Source organism: Muntiacus reevesi, chromosome 2, assembly GCF_963930625.1.
Source record: "Muntiacus reevesi chromosome 2, mMunRee1.1, whole genome shotgun sequence".
NCBI lineage: Eukaryota > Metazoa > Chordata > Mammalia > Artiodactyla > Cervidae > Muntiacus > Muntiacus reevesi.
The window spans coordinates 182,477,611-182,492,555 of NC_089250.1; the positions used below are offsets into that span (position 1 = coordinate 182,477,611).

The 14,945-nt window shown below is 44.8% G+C and overlaps 1 protein-coding gene across 1 annotated transcript in view; it reads right to left on the minus strand.

Moving 5' to 3' along the window:
• The window catches only part of CREBBP (CREB binding protein), a 116,481-nt gene that overhangs the window by 92,183 nt on the left and 9,353 nt on the right, over positions 1–14,945 (minus strand). The window lies entirely within an intron of this gene.

Below are 14,945 nucleotides of genomic sequence, written 5' to 3' on the forward strand. Positions count from 1 at the left end.
GAATGTGTGCAGAACGGTAACTGGGCATCAGGTCAGACCAACAGCAATTTGAGAAAATTAAAGCCCAGCCTTGAGTGAATATATATATATAAAAGAAGTAAATTATTTTTTAAAAAACTAGCCTTAACAGAAAATGAGATTCCTCAAACTACCAAAGCTACAGGAAATAGATATACACAGAAATTAAAAATAATTAAAAGAAAATAGGAGCTTAAAAACTTACAGAAAGGGTTAAAGTCAATCTTATAGAAAGATAGAAACCACACCTCCCAAAAATAAATGTGCAACAGATATACAAGCACGTAAATATCACAAAGGAAGATAAAACAGTAAACAAAAGAGACCATCCTTCCTAGTCATCAAACATGAAAATTATAGCAACTCCTTTTTTCCAGTCCCTCTCAAAGTAACACTTCTCTTATGTGGCCTATATATGTCATCCCTAGTCCTTCACTGACCACGCACTGTTCAAATAACAACAACCTGGCCATGCGTGCAAGTGCAGAGGACAAGATGTGCAGAAATACAGTCACCGTGGAATTATTTGTAACATCAAAATAAATGCAGACTATACACAGAAGCAGTTTAACCTACTGGTTATCACAGCTCAAGAATCAGACTGCCAGTGTCTGGGTGCCGGCTCTGCCTCCTGCTCCCCACTTGCCAGCTGTGTGACCTTGGTTAAGTCACATAGGCTTTCTGTGCCTCAGTTTCCTCATCTAGAAACTGGAAGTGATAATGGCTACTACACCTCAGAGGGCTGCTGTGAGGACTAAATGAATTAATACATGGAAATCACTTAAACAGTGCCTGTGGGTGCTAAGGGTTCACAAAGTATTGGCTATTTGTGTGTGCTTCCTAAGTTGCTTCAGTCGTGTCTGACTCTGTGACCCCATGGACTGTAGCCCGCCAGGCTCCTCTGTCCATGGGATTCTCCAGGCAAGAATATTGGAGTGGGCTGCCATGCCCTCCTCCAGGGGACCTTCCTGACCCAGGGATTCAACTCATGGCTCCTGTGGCTCCTGCACCACAGGCACATTCTTCACTGCTGAGCCACCGGGGAAGCCCTCAGCTATTATCATTACTACCATCCAATAACAGAGGTTTAATAAGCTGCTGTATAATAGAAACTAGAGAACATTATACATCCATTAACATACGAAGACTGTACAAATATAGGAAAATGTTTTGTGTTATATAAAAACATGCAAATGAAACTGTATGCAGAATGGCACACAGAGTAAGATTAGAACTAAAGTGCGTGCATGTGGGCAGCAGCTGAAAAGTAACCTGCCAAAAATAGGTGCAAGGGTAAAATGGGGGGTGATGTGTGCAAGCGACTTCTTATAAAATTTAACAAGCCACTCCCCCTGCCACCAACCACTTTTAGAAAACTGAAAACCTTTTTCTCCAAGGTGCAGACTCTTCTGACTATCTTCCCCAACCAGCTCCTCAGCTGGCTGCCTGGGACGTTCCTTTCAGGAAGGGCAGTGACTTCCAGTCCAAGGAGCAAAGACCACCAGACCACCTTCCCCGCGGCAAGTGACACAGTCCCAGCTACGGAAACCGAAGGCAAGTGGGCCAAGGCATTCTGGAGCTGGTTCTCCTTCCCAATGCTAAGGGATGCTCAGAAGATGACCTCCCACCCTTCACTAGATTTCATCCCGGAACTGCAGAAATGCTCTTCAGCCAGGAAAGAAGACAGGGCTTGTGTGCTAAGGATGGCTGCAGGGCAAACACAAGCACCCAGGTCCATGAAGCCATCTCTAGGCTAACACAGCTGATCCTGGAACCACCCCCCATCCCCCAACATCTTCAGACTTCCTGTAATGAGAGAAAATGCACTCCTATCACTGAAGTCATTCCAGCTGCAGTCTAAGGTAACTTGCAGCTGAAGGCATCTTGGTATCTTCCTCATGTCTACCGATGAAGTTCAAACTCCTTCACTCTCCTCAGCACCTGCCGGGGCACCTGACCTCCCAGCTACAATATCACAAGCCAGCATCTGCATCAGTACGCTTTCTCCTCTGCAGGTACTTTCTCTCAGTCTAGAAAACCTCATGTCCTGCCCTCCTTCACATTAAACAGTGACTACGGAGACGACTCCTGCAAAACCAAGCAGTCCCTTTTCAACCTCCTGAGTTCACTACACATACAGGCCTCATAAGCAACCTTGAACACATATTTAGTTCATCCTGCCTGACTGTGAGGGACTAGACACTCTTTGCACACACACTCTGCTTTGCAGAAACTCTGAGGGCAGCTGCAGATGGCATGAGCCTCACCTTGCCTCCCGAGTACTTCACTGTGTGCCCCCTAAGAACACCCTTCACACAAGCACATGACAGTTGACAAATTCAGGAAACTTAACACTGATATGGTACTTAATACTGATTGCCCCTACTCAAATCTGGCCAATTGTTCCCAAAATGTCCTTTATCACGTTTCTTTTTCCTGTTGCAAAACCCATTTCAGATAAAGAAGAAAAAAAAACACTGTAAAACAATTAAAAAAAAAAAAAAAAAAAACCATTTCAAGACCCCAACGCTTTTAGGTGTCTCCTCCTTGACTCCAGAAAGGGCCTCCAGGCTTCATCTTTCCTAACTCTGAGATTTGTGAAGAGGGTAGGTCAGTTGTTCTGTAGAATGCCCCAAGTGGGGGTTGCTTCCTCAGGCTCAAGGACACTTAATCATGAAGCAACAACAGGACTCCTGGATACAGAAGACCGCAAAGAGAACCACTGACAGGGCTTCCCGCAGGCGACCACCAAGCTCCTGTGTTTCCACGTGGCTTTGGGGTTCCATTCCACAACTTCTATGCTATTGTGTCGTCCTTAAGCTGGAGATTCACTAAGGTCTCCAGACACAAAGACCACATGAAAAAAAGTAAAAATAAATGAGAACAACCCTCTAACATAACTAACATTTGTATTTGTTGCCTCCCATATGTACACACGTTTACTGACCACTCTTTCAGAAAAATCAAGTGTGTGTATGTTTAATGCAATGCTTCTTAATCTATGAATATGAAAGTGAAACTCATTTAAACAAAGACAATGGAAGCCACTTATGACAGACACCAGATTTCCTTATCTGCCAGGAGGGGATGCAGTGTCAAGCACTAGAGACCAGAAGGAGGAAGCGAGCTACAAATACTGTACATTCGAAGTTTGGAATAGCCTGTGGATGCTCCTGACTGACTCTTCCAAGAGTCCCACAGCACTTTTCCAGGAGAGAGCGGGCAGGCCAGGACAATGGCAGGTAAATTCAGAAGAACAGATAACCACAGCAAGGTCAACAACAGGGTCCCCAGTCCAGCGTGGGAAGTGGGAGTCGGAAATGGGAATGCAGAAAGAACTCTTGCAGGCAGAGCACAGGAGTGCAAACCCTGGCTGAGGCAATCAGCCCCGCGTCCCTGGGCAAACAGCTTAATCTCTGCGTCTTAATTCCCTCAACTGTGAGACAGGGACAATGGTATCCCGGGGCTACGCGCTGAGAGCAGGAAAGGGGCGCTCTGCCACTGACACCAGTTATCTAAAGGCCACCCTGCACAGAAACTTTCTTACCTTTAACAGCTCACCCACGTGCTGCCTCTCTCAAACTGGTGCATTTTCTTTTACGGTTTTATCTTGCCCTAGTCCCAGTGCAGCTGCACCTTCTATGTCTGTGCCTCGTTTCTGGTTTTGGTTTTTACTGGTCTGCCACATTGTGTCCACGGTGACCACTCTTTCTCACCCTGTTTCAGCACAAGCACATCTCACAGCTGTCTGGGTGCAGGAAGGGTTGACTAACTCTGCTGTGTCCTCACCTACCCAGTCCAAACATGTATGAACACACTAAGAGCCACATACATGAAGTACAGTCTCTGTAACAGACAGAAGGGGGTGTGCAGCGCTTGTGGAAGGCATATCCACGCTCACACCATCACACTTTCCTCACCATTACTCTCCGTGTTCTCTAGTTCAAAACAAACCATGACACAGGAGAGCGAAGCAGGAGAGCCAGGCTGTTGCAATACAACACAGCTGTGCTTTCCACACACCCAGTGTCCCCACATACAGGCTGGGCAAACACCAGTCTGAGTCACTGCAAGTTCCGAAAATTCAAGATTGAGCACCAACACTTCCAATCCCAGGAAGTTCCTGTCTCTCCACCACATCAGCAGGGGATGGGCCCAGGAGAGGGCAAAGCTGAGGCTGCAAGAGATTTGGGGTCACCCTCAGCAGAAGATGAGCCCCATCACACAGCCACCAGCAGATATTGTGTCCACAGTCAGAGAAGGGAACAGGAATTTTCACCCCCTCGGGACTTTCCAGCTGCACCAAGGAATTCAAGATAGAACATACACACGTTGGGGAGTCACCTCCAACTGGAGGAGGTGCCTCCTGCCTCAGTCAGCTCCCCGAGGAGCCACAAATGACTCTTCATTTGGGGCTGGAAGGCACTGGGAGAAGGAGGGATGTGGAGCTGAACCTCTTCCCTTCCCGTCTCCACCAGGTCCAGACTCCCCTGTGCCTCTTGTGCCTCTGAGCTAAGCTGACCCGGGGAAAGCAGCTGTGGGCGCTCAGGATCCACCACGCCCCGCGAGGCTGCAGCGCCCATGGCAGCAGGTCAGGAAGGAGAAAGCTGAGCACACCCGCCGCCTCGGGAGCAGAACGGCTTCACCACGCGGGACCACGAGGGCCCTCTCCCCTCTGGACCACAGAGACCTCAGTCCAGGGACACGCCAAACACTGACCCCCGCCCCATGCCGCAAGACCCATTCCAATGCATTGTGACCAGAAGGCAGCATTTCACCTTAAGGAATGAACTACTCTGATAGAGACACCGGAAAAGGCTTTTCATTTTACAAATCAAATAAATACCTGGCAGGTGACTGACCCAATCTTTCCAGCCAGTAACATCTGAAAAGTTTTGTTTGAAAGGAGTTGTTTCAAATGCATCAGCTAATTAAACAAACCATCTAGAAGATACTTCTTCCCTCAGGTTTTCTGAATTCTCCTCTTTCTATCAATATATCTTATTTTCTTTGAATTGCATTCAGAGCCCCAGATCCTCCACGTTGGCAGAACTGATTTTTCTCTCAAAACGTGTACAAACCAGTTTATTACACTCTGTACTGGCCAGAAGTATGAACTCGTCCACAGTCTGCAGACATAATGGGTGAATCTTAAAATCGTACTATCAACTTCTTGTTACAACTCATGAGGCTGTAAACGCCACAAACACAGGGATGAGGTCAGGGCCCAGTGCCCACCACCCCATGCTTAGCACAGAGGAGCCCTGGACAGCTAACTGCAAGCCAAATGAGAACACAGGCGGGAGAAGAGTGCCTAAGCTACAGGCGATACACAATATCAATGTTAACAAGTTACTTTGTCTAGCCCAAGAGGGCAAGCAGTAATTTTAACATTTATTACTATTTTCCTAAAACAGAAACAAGGAGAACAAAATTCAACAATGAATTTTCTTGAAATGTTACATTATTTTGTTCATCCTCCTCTTCACACCTTCTTCCTGCTGCCTATCTTCCAGAAAACCAGCCAAGTCTATTTCCCTCTCTGGCTACATCTTGGCATCAATGACCCTCCACTGGTAATGCAAAGATTAAAAAGCATAATGGAGAAGGAGAGATGGAGGTATTGGAAATAAACTACCCTAGAGTTTACACGCTGCTTTGTGTAAGTGTTTCTCTACTTCTAAGCATGAAACTCCCCTCCCAAGGAAGGGTATATTCTCTTCCCCACTTACCCCTATTTCTCTCTGCAGCCCTTTTGCCCCGTGCAAAAGGTCTGCTTTCTTTAAAATCCTTTCAGAATTCTCTAGATTCTCTTTGGCATTATTAAATGCATCTCTTAAATCTTTCAAAAGCTGACCATCTTTATTCATCAACCTTGGAAATTTTTACAGAGAGAATTTTAATTCCTGAGTCAAAACTGGATTAAAATAAAGAAAGAAAAACCACCTTGATCCAAAAGGGCAATGCATCCTGAAAAAGCTCACATCTAAAGATGAGGAATCCACAGAATGTTAGACATTTTCACAGGGTTTTCAGTCTTAGGTGACCTGGAGACCATTCCAGGCCTTGTCAGTGCATTTATGAACATACTGCTAATCAGACACCAACAACAGAGGGAGCACAGTCTGGGGCAGTGAGGAAAGTACCCAGCCAGTCTCACTCAGGTCCATCTCTGTCACCTACTCCTGCCTCCCCCACGTGTGCTTCCTTACCTCTAACCTGGAAAGGAAAATTGTACCTGCCTCTAGGATCACTGAAGAAGGAATTAAGTCATACACTGTGTACACAGCACTCAGCCTGGCATGCAGTGAGGGCTCAGTAAATATCAGTCATTATTATTACTGTCACTGCCCCATCTTCCAAACTTGCTATGAGGACTGAAAGATACACGCACACCAAGGACCTGGCACCCTATGCCTGGTACACAGTTCATGCCAGCAATTGTCTTTTCTGTATGGTAAAGCCCTAAAAATCTGACAATTCTACTGGATTTAATGCTCATATTGCTTTGAAAATTCTCAAAGATTATGCAAATAAATAAAGGAACAACTTTCCAACAATGGAGAAATAAAATTTTTTTTTTTTTAATTTAAAGGAAAAGAAAAAAAGCACTCTTTTATTGGCATTTATGCCATTATAAATAAACTTCGGGCATTTAATCACATTCTTAAAAGACATCTAATCTAACCCCCCGCCCTTTTTTGGTTACAATAACTATTAGGAAATAATTAAAAGCAAATTCTTTCTAAAATTGTCTATGATTCAGGCTTCAATATTTAATGCAAATACATAAATTAGTAAAAATAAGGTTTTACTTTATTCTGAACAGTGATTTTATATTGAACAACAACAACAACAACAACAAAAAATGCCCTTCCTCAAGGTCACTATCTATCTGCCCAAGAGCCAAAGTGGGCTCAGCCAGGCGATCCCCCTCCTCCCAGGCTTTCTTCAGTGAGAGTGAGTCCCTGCTCCTAGGCCTTCGTTCCAGGCAGGGATGGCCAGGTTCACCTGAGACTTGTATGAAAGGATTATAAGATAATACTGAATGGAAGATCTCTGTCACACTGGACCCTAAATCAGGAGAATCCTGGACTTGCAGCCAGCTTCCTACCTCATTTGATTCACTCAGAAGCCCCAGGGAAAGGGAAGTGTCATTTCCCAGACAGCTTAGGACAATTTACAGTTTCCTAAATGAGGTCTGTGTGCTGCCTCCCTCAGCCCTCAGGGGAGGAGAAAAGCATTCCTGGGACAAAGGTGGGAAAGAAGGTACTGTCAGAAGGCACGGCCACCATCAGACCAACCATCAGCTCCCGCGAGGGTGACCAGATGCCTTGGCCTGTAGAAAGGGGCACACTGTTCTCCAGCATCCCGGCAGAGAAGGGCAGTGCTGGCAGCCCAGGTAAAAGTCCGAGAGGAGGAGGATGTGGGGGCGGAGCGAGGATTCAGCCTCTGCAGAAGCAACCCCTAACCTCAGGTGCTAGGCCACCTCAGACTACTGGCCGCGCCATACGTACAAGCAAGCCAGAGACGGGTCCCCTGGCCCAAATGCTGGGAGCTGCAGCTGGTAGGTAGCAGTCCCGTGTCTGGAGAAAGAAGAACAGCCTTATTCTGAACTTAGAGGTGTCAATGTACAACATATGGAAGTGTGTGTGGGCTAGGAGAGAAATGAATGCATTTAGTCTAAAAAGTACACCAACATCCAGACAATGGAATATTATTCAGTTCTAAAAAAAAAAAAAAAAATGAGGCCATGAAAAGACATGGAGGAACCTGAAAAGCACTTTACTAAATCAAAGAATACAATCTGAAAGACTACATACTACATGATTTCAACTACATGACATCCTGGAAAAGGCAAAACTATGGAGCTGCTGCTGCTGCTGCGTCGCTTCAGTCGTGTCCAACTCTGCGACCCCACAGATGGCAGCCCACCGGGCTCCGCCGTCCCTGGGATTCTCCAAGCAAGAACACTGGAGTGGGTTGCCATTTACTTCTCCAAAGGAGGCAGTAACAATAATCAATGATTACCAGGAGTTTGCTTTTTTTGGTGGGGGGGGGGGGGGGGGATAAATTAGAAGGAACACCGGGGATCTGTTGTCGTTCAGTCGGTAAGTAACCCCATGGGCTGGAGCCTGTCAGGTTCCTCCGTTCACGGGAGCTCCTCTTGCATGGGATGTCCCCACCATTCCCTTCTCCTGGGGATCTTTCTGGCCCAGGGATTGGACCTGCATCTCCTGCACTGTGGGCAGATTCTTCACCATGAAACCACCAGGTAAGTCCAGGGGATTTTTAGGGCAGTGAAGAAAACGCTGCATGACACTCTAACGATGGATACATGCCATTGCACCATCATCCAAACACATGGAATACACCAAGCCAAGAGTGAACCCTAAAGTAAACTATGGACTCGGGATAATTATGATGTATCAATAAGGTTCATCAATCATACCAAGCGTACACTCTGGTGGGGGATGCTGATGTTGGGAAGATTATGCATGGGTAGGGGGAGGGAGCATATGTGGGAAATCTCTGTACAACCTTCCCCTCAATTTTGCTCTGAACCTGAAAGTGCTAAAAAATTGTCTTAAAGGGGAAAAAAAGGGTGTGCCATAAAATTACAGATAAATCACAAACGACTGAGAGGTACAAAATGATACAGAATCACAAGCTGAAGAATAACTTGAGTATTTATCAACTATATTAATAACATACACAAAATACCTAGTGATGTCTATGCTGGGTTTAAGTGTGCTGCTTTTAAAGCTTTAAGGCTCCACCAACATACAAACTCGTGGAGGACAATTTGATGATACGATCAAAATTACAAATGCATGTTCCTTTCCATCATTAACTCCACTTTGAGGAATCTGTTCTACGGAGACACATGTAGCTGAGGAGAGCTATTCATTAAGGCCCTGATGAAACTGGAAAGCTGACCATTCACCAGTGGGGAGCAGATTGAACCAATCACAGCTCCTCTCACACAACAGGAACCAAGCAACTGCAGAGAGAGTGCGGAAGCTCTCCATGTGCTGCTGCGTGCAGGCAGGCAACCACGTGGACGGGATACAGCTCCCGGTAAGAGGACAAAGGCAGGATGGGGGCAAAGGAGCTGCAAACATGCTCTCTGCTTGAAGAAATCACCCCGGAGGAAAGCACCGAGGGGACTGGGGGAGGTCTCACTTGACAGAGTTGTGTCCTCTGGTTTCTGAACAGTGTGAGTGAACTACCCGTTTAATGAAAGAAACTGATGTTTTTAGGCAGCCCCTGGGGTGTCCAGACCCAGGCGATTAGCTTCAGCCCAGGTGATAACACCTGGAACGCTTCCAGATGCTCCTGGTTCCACTTGGAAGTGTTTATAGTTTGAGGATGAAATCAGAAATGGGTTCGATATTATTTTAAAATATTTTTAGTATTCAAATGAGTTTGAAAGGCAGGAAAATAAAAAGTACTTTAAAGAAGTACTTTTCAAAAATACTATCTTTTCCCTAAAGAAACGTGATTATCTACATATAATGTTTTGCACCCAACGCAGTAGTAAAATACATGTTGCTCACGCTGGGAAAGGTGACATTCTTTCAGTGTACTTGAAGAAACATTAGTTGGCTGTCAGGTCTTGCAGCTTCAAGCACACCAATGAAGATACCGCTAACAGAAGGATTCTTCTAAAATCAGCGCTTGTGACAAAGGAGGTGATGACTGGACATCACACTAAAACACAACCATATTTCCCATCTTTGGACGACACCTCCAAGTCAGTTTACACGCCTGCTACAGAGTATGTAGCAGGAATGTAAACTTAGTTTATGTAGTAGCATGTAGTAGGAATGTAAACTTAGTTTACATTCCTGCTACAAATCTAAAGGTTTTACAAGAGGGATTAACCGGTTACAAGAGGGAATTCCAGTTCTCCCCATTTCACAGATTCTTCTAACCACAAATATTAAAGATGTTTTGCTGAGGGTTTGACTTACTTTTAAACTAGCTTTTCATTTTAAAAACAATATATTTATGCTTTAAAATTAAAAAAAAAAAAAGCTTTTTGGAAGAATATACAGTGAAAGTGGAGGACTCCCACTCCTAAGAAAAACAATTTCCAGGAATTTCCTTCTGAAAATATTCTATGCACATGTTAGTGTATCTTTCTACCCCTAAAAAGGGTCTAATTATCATTTCTGTTCTCCATCCTATTTAACAGTTCTAAAATTTATCTTCCATCTTAAATAACCATCAATTTCCCTCCCCAGATGTGTGATGGCGAAGAGCTCAGCTATTCCTCTTCTGAAGGACATTTACGTCACCGTTAAGGTTCTACAATGTCTAGATTAACTGACTAAATTAACAGAAACGTCTGGAGTGAATATGAATATTCACAGAAGTCCTACCAAGCCACAGACTGATTTTTACTTTATCTACTTGGTGCAGAAGCAGGTTGTGTTAAGCTGCAGGTATTTGTATGTCAACTAGTAAGGTGGTTAATAAAAACCACAAGTTTAAAGAATCTTTTCCAGAAACTAGGAAAAAGCCATAAAACAGAACTTTGGTGTCAACCAGGGTAACATGATGTTCAACATGATGATAGCAACAAAGCCTCTAATGCCCTTTGAGATGAAATTAATTTTTAAAATTTTGATTCTTCATATTTATAAAGTGTAGTACAAATACAAAAATCATTCTGTGTTGTTTAAGTACAGTGCCAAAACATTTTAACATTAAAAAAAGGGGGGGGATTTTTAGAATGATGCCTGCTCTTCAATTATTAATACTTCTAACAGCTCTGAGATATTCATCAGTCTGAAACGCACCTAGATTGGCTAAACATACCCGTGTGTCACTTTAGGAAGGAGGAGTAAGCAGAGAAAGCTTGCGCTTACATACACAGTGTATCTCCTGCATGACATACAAGAAACACTGGTTGCCTATGGGGAGGGAACTGATGATTCTGGAAAAAGGAAGACTTTTCACTAAACAGCCTTTTGTACTTTTTGGAACTCTATGAATATGTCACCCAGTCGAAAGAATTAAAAAAAAAAAATTAACAAAAACCTCCTGTGTGTACAAAAATTTCCTAATACCTTAAACAAGAACACTACAGTTGACCCTTGAACAAGGGCTTGAACTGCACAGGCCCACTTAACACACAGGTTTTTTTTTCCAGTAGTAAAGACTACATTACTACACAGTGGTTGGTTGAATCTGAGGATGCAGAACCATGGATACGCAGGAACCGCGTTAGGGAGACAGAGTGAAGGAACTGGTACACAGAGGTCAAGTTTTAGATGGATTTTTGACTGCAGGGAGGGTTGGTACCCCAACGCCCTGCACTGTTCAAGCGTCAACTGTAGTTCTGATTCTTAGGTTGTTGTTCATAGGGTCTTTTTCCTGCTCCCACAAACACAGTTTGGGGAGTGAGAAGGCAACTGTCAGCTCTCACTGCACATATGAACTTGGATGGAAAATACACCTGGAAAAAAAGATGATCCAGCCTCCTGGAGAACAAGTCACAGTCACTTCCTCCAATCACCCTGAATGTGATGGGTTTCTAAAACTCTGAATTACTTTTTAAGCCCTACATGGACAGTCTGGATTCCCTGGGCCAGCACTGCAGGCTCCCCACGAGGTGACCTTGCCTTCAGGGGCCCAGCCTGACTCACCCAAGAGTCTGTCCCACAACAGGCTCCAGCGCCCCTCCTCTAAGGAGTCTCCCTGACCAGCCAGCCAGGAGCACCTGGCTCCTTCCCATCACGACGCTGCTTTCAGTCTGCAGTTCAGACAAGCACTGGTAGGGCTGCTGGACTGCCTGACCACACCACTACCCTCTGAGGTCCAAGAGGATGGGGCCACACTGACATAACCACAGCCAAGCAGTGTCCACACATAATAAGCACACACAGATAATGTGCATTATATAAGCATTTTGATATTTGTTGAATAAAAGAATAAAGAGGGAGTTGAGACTGGAGCCCAGGCCCACCAGGGTGGAATGACACTAGCAGTCTCCCCCTCTCTGAGGCAAGACCACACTGCCTCTAAGTGGCAATTTATTGAATGTAAAACAAAAACAAAACTGGCTCTTGCAAAAACTTTACTTGCGCAGAAGTGTATACCTCCAGACCACCACATTTGCTATTTATGCTGCTCCTTATACCTGGAATAGTACCTCTCATGTCTTATTCATCCTCGGCTCTCCTTCATCTCCTCCAGAAGGCCTACCAGGACCCTTCTGCACAGCCTCTGTCCTATGCCCCAATCGGGGCCTCCTTTCCAAGGTACTCAGTCACTGCTGACAGAGCTGCCTTCCATGAAGGCAGACCCTGAACCTGCCGTGTCTCCTAGATTTCCAGGGCTGACATCACACTAGAATACTTTCTACATGAGTGAAAAATCTTGACTCTAAACCAAAGTGTATTTTTAAAAATGTTTTCCATCTTTAAAAGTTGGTCCCTTTAGAGGGACTTGGCCTTCAGGCCTGTATCTTAAAGAATACTCTAGGCAAATGAGGTAAGTAAATCTGCCTGCCAATGCAGGAGATTTGGGGTTGATCACTGGGTCGGGAAGATCCTCTGGAGAGAAGGAGATGGCAACCCCTCCAGTATTCTTGCCTGGAAAATTCCATGGACAGAGGAGCCCATGGGCTACAGTCCATGGGATCGCAAAAGAGTTGGACACAACTTCGCGACTAAACAACAACAAACATTACCTTGGGCTGTGCTGTCTGACACAGCATCAATAGATACACGTGGCTATTAACATCTACATTAATTACAATTAAAGAAAAACAAAAATGTAGTTCCTGAGTCACACTAGTAACAGTTTAAGCACTCACTAGCCACAAGAGTCTAGTGGGCCCAGTCCTGGGAGTGTGGATCTAGAAGATGGCCAGCATCAGTGAAAGTTCAATTGGACTTACTACCATGAGAACTCTACAGAGTTTCAAACAAAGGAAATGTCCAAAACCACTCTTACTGTTGAGAAGGAACTAGTTTTCCCCTCAACTTTCAGACTGAAAAAGTCATCCCTGTGAGCTAAAACAATGAGTTAATCTTTCAATATGATTTTCTCAAAGAGTTTTAAAAGAGAAGTTCAACTCTGGGTGGGTTCTGCTCTTCAAACAAAAAACAATCCAAATAGCAGTAGAGGCACAACCAAAATGACACAATCTATCAATGCTTTATGTCTCTTTTGTTATTTTCAATAAAAATTACAACTAAATAAAATGTAAAAAAGATTTAATGTAAACACGAACACAAATGAGGGAGAAAAATTCTTTGTCCACTGTGGGGCAATTTTTACTAGCAAAACCCATAAACTGCCATACCTAAAATATCTAGGTGTCTCAGAGTTTGTAAAACCCCGCCTACCAATGCAGGACACTGGGGTGGGAAGATCCCCTGGAGGAGGAAATAGTAATCATCTCTAGTATTCTTGCCTGGGAAATCCCATGCACAGAGGAGCCTGGTGCGCTACAGTCCATGGGGTCACACAGAGTCAGACACAACTTGGCAACTAAACACCACCAACAACAAAAATCTAGAGTGGAAAAAATAGTAAACACCATGGAAGTCACTTCCTATTACAGAATCTGCAGGAATAGAAAACCCCACAAAACAGCAAGGAGCTGAATCCACCCCTTTCAAGATCAGTGGTTGCTGAATCAAAGAGGAAATTAAATTTCACTGATACTTCTTTCAGCCAATCAGCCTGACTAAACTGAAGAGTGACTCGAAGGACATTTTCTCCCCTAACTCTGTTCTCTAAAACAGAAAGACCATTTGTATAGCTTCTCTGTGCTCACTTTCTTTCTCCCCAAGTCCTAACTTAAGTCCCAGTTCTGAAACAATACTATAAAAACAGTTCCATTTAGACTTCAATTTTCCAATAAAGAACAATTTTCAACTACAAACACAGACTGAGTGAAGTGTGTCACACACGCACCCATGTCCAGGGACTCCAACCTCAGCCCTGCCGGCAGGAACTGAGGCCGCGCTGGCCCTCGTGCTCTATGGGAACTGGCAGCGGTGGCATCTTCCTGTGCTCAGCGAGGACGTCCACGGATCTGGTTCTGGGTTGGACCCCTCACCTGCATCAGCCCATCCTCACTAGCCCAGGAGGAAGATGAATCTAGTACTTTCCCATACAATGATACAAGTAAGAGCCACTGCAATTGGCTAAATGACAGGAACCACAGGAACTCTTGTGTGTGTGTGTGTGTCTCTCTGTCTGTCTCTCTCTGTGTGCACTCACTCATGTCTGACTCTGCAACCCCATGGACTGGACTGTAGTCAGTCAAGCTCCTCCGTCCATGGGATTTTTTCAGGCAAGAATTCTGGAATGGGTTGCCATTTCCTACTCCAGAGGATTTTCCTGACCCAGGGATCGAACCCATGTCTCTTTCATCTCCTGCACTGGCAAGTGGATTCTCTACCACTGCATGATCTGGGAAGTCCACAGGAGCCCAATATGCAAAGCTAATCAAACTGAGAAGAAATGCAAAATTTTAGGGGGAAAGACTCCCTTTTAGACATGAGATCCATCCTCCCCAACCAAGTTCTAATGTAGAGTCACTGGTCCAAGTCACAGAGCTGAAGAGCTGCATGCTGAGGTGCAGTGTCCACTGAGAGGAGGCCACGCTCCTTCCTCACTACCACACTGCCTGCCTCCCAGTATAAAAAGCTCTGACATTTCCTTCAACTCTGAGTCATGGTTAGAAGGTTCTACTTTTCATCAAGTGACAAACACTCAAAATATTTTAATCCAAAGGAACTGGGTCAAACTCAGTTCAGTTCAGTCGCTCAGTCGTGTCCAACTCTTTGCGACCCCATGGATTGCAGCACACCAGGCTTCCCTGTCCATCATCAACATAGCTTGCTCAAAGTCATGTCCATTGAGTCGATGATGCCATCCAACCATCTCATCCTGTCGTC